At 43.6% G+C, this 2,500-nt stretch overlaps 1 protein-coding gene and 1 long non-coding RNA gene across 5 annotated transcripts in view; one reads left to right on the forward strand and one right to left on the reverse strand.

Annotated features, from left to right (window-relative positions):
- The window catches only part of LOC143299818 (cAMP-dependent protein kinase type II regulatory subunit-like), a 377,066-nt gene that overhangs the window by 273,918 nt on the left and 100,648 nt on the right, over positions 1-2,500 (reverse strand). The window lies entirely within an intron of this gene.
- LOC143300046 (uncharacterized) overlaps positions 1,590-2,500 on the forward strand; it is a 20,859-nt gene continuing 19,948 nt past the window's right edge. Inside the window, exon 1 of the long non-coding RNA XR_013057596.1 lies at positions 1,590-1,670. This is a non-coding gene — a long non-coding RNA (uncharacterized LOC143300046). The remainder of the gene's footprint in view (positions 1,671-2,500) is intronic.

Raw genomic sequence — 2,500 nt, forward strand, 5'->3', positions numbered from 1 at the left:
AGTTAGGTCGAGAGATGGTCATGGGCAAGTGGTTATTTGGGCGTTATGATGATCATTAGCATCATCATTATTGTTATTATTATCAGTATTATTGTTATCATCATCATTATCATTATCACCATCATCATTACTATCATTATTGTTGATATTATTATTACTATCATTATTGTTATCATCATCATCATCATCATCATCATCAGTGTCATTACCACCATCATCATTATCATAATTATTACTATTTATTATTTAAAAAAAAAAAAACACAACAAAAAACTTACTTTTACCCCCCTATCTCCGACTGGCTCTTTCAAAACATTATCATATACTTTTATATCCACATCCCCCACCCCCCCCCCCCACACCCGCCCACGTCTCGAATATGAGAAATGTTGTAAATGCAGATTGACTGATGCTTTGAATAACACACACGAAGAAAGGTTGGATGAAGGTTATTATTATTATTCCCCCCTCCTCCCCCTCCCCCTCCCCCCAACACCCCGTCAAAACACAGGGCGACTGGCATATAAAGTGTGTGCCAGGTTTAGAACGAGGAATAGCTTTCGTGTTCTTTTTTTATATATTTTTTTCTTTTTTTGCTTGTTTAGTTTTGGATTTTTTTTTTCTGACGCACCTTGCTGTCTATATGTATTTAGTGTCTTGTTTTGAACAGCTTGCTGCGAAAAACCAGCTTGTCATTACGTTTCTGTATGTATGTATGTGTACTTCTGTGTATAATGTTGTTCTTGTGTTCATGTATTCTGTTATATGATTGCCGCCACCATCCCCTGTCCACACTGCGTCAGAATCTTCCGGGCACGAATTGGCCTGACCAGTCATCTGCGCACCCACAGAGCCCAACCCCCCCCCCCCCCCCCCCCCCCCCCCCCAGGATGACTAGATGGTCCTCGTCGATCCCGACGGACGAACCACATATGATTAAAAAAAACAACCCAAAAACCCCCAAAAAACAAAAGAAGAAGAAAAAAGATCAGTTGTTTAATACCATATAATCTGTTCTTGGGTTTCCATGCAGCGAAAAACATTGTTAATTGAGGTGATAATTATAATCATGTCGGATGACAATGATGACAGAGGTGATTTGTATCGGATGACGATGATGACACAAGCTCATTATCATTCCCATGAAGAAACGTAAACCCAGGGAAAGTATTAGAAAAAAAGAAAAAAAGAGCAAAACCTTTTGTCCGGGGTCAGTTTTTTTAGGGGGGGGGGGGGGGGGGGGGGGGGGCAAAATGTTGGAAAATGTTTTCCACGTGTTTTGCAGCTGAGTAATTTGTTGACGTCTGTTGCTCTCACACCACCCCCCCCCCCCCCCCCCCCCCCACCCCTCATCTGATGTCGAATGACCTTGTCGAAGAACGAGTCTGTTAGTCAAAAACATGAGCTGTTTTTATCCAATCAGATCGTTTCACCTTCGTCTGTTTGGTTTTTGTGTGTGTGTGTGTGTGTGTTTTAAGAGGCAGTCTCGGAGAAGGTCTTTTATTCTCGGAGCAGGTCTTTTATTCTCCCCAGATCAAAGGCAGCTTGTTTTCTAATGCCGCTTTCTGTCGCTGTAACGATCGCAGTGTTTTCAGTTTGAGAGTCGTGCGAACAACGCTCCGATGTGGACATGGCGACTGGCAAGAGACTGGATGATCTGACTTTAGGAGGTTTGTGTGCCAGTCTGGCTCAATCTTTTGGGGGAGGGGGGCCGAAAAGCTGAAAGCCTTGGTTATTGCTTGCTTGTTCGATCACGGACGGCGAGAAAGGGGTTTTTTATTTGTCAGTTCTGTGTGCAAGGGGAAGAGGGGGTTGGGGTTTTGAGGCGAGGATCTTGTTTGTTTGGTCTTGGTTTAAAAAAAAAAAAAAATTTATAATAATCTTTCGTCTTTATTGGGTGGTGGTGGTGGTGGTGGTGGTGGTTCTCCCATGTTGTTTACCTTGTTTGTTTTGTCCAGCCACATTCACTGACCACGTACATCTAACAACACTTGTGAGAAGGTAGAAAGAGAGGAAGAGGGAAGGGAGAGAGAAAAGGGGAGGAGGGAGGTGGGGGGTGGGGGGGTGGGGGGGGGGGGTGAGGGAAACATAAAAAAGAAAAAAAAAACCCAGAGAGATTCGGAGAGGTTGAGAAAGAGGTGGGGTGGAGAGAGAGAGAGAGAGAGAGAGAGAGAGAGAGAGAGAGAGAGAGAGAGACAGAGACAGAGAGACAGAGACAGAGACAGAGAGACAGAGAGAGAGAGAGAGAGAGAGAGAGAGAGAGAGAGAGAGAGAGAGAGACGGACAGACAGAGAGAGACAGAGGCACAGACAGACAGAGATAGATATACAGATAGATAAAACAGATTTCTAAAGCACACTGCATTACATTAATTAATTCCTCAAACAAACCCTTACTTCACTGACACGATAATTTCTGTAATCACCACTGACAAACATGATGATCGTTCAAGTGCATGTGCGCTCGGTCGGGGAAAAAAAAAAAGATCGTGCCAGAATCG

The sequence above is a fragment of the Babylonia areolata genome, chromosome 25 (genome assembly GCF_041734735.1).
Source record: "Babylonia areolata isolate BAREFJ2019XMU chromosome 25, ASM4173473v1, whole genome shotgun sequence".
In the NCBI taxonomy this organism is placed as follows: Eukaryota; Metazoa; Mollusca; class Gastropoda; order Neogastropoda; family Buccinidae; genus Babylonia; species Babylonia areolata.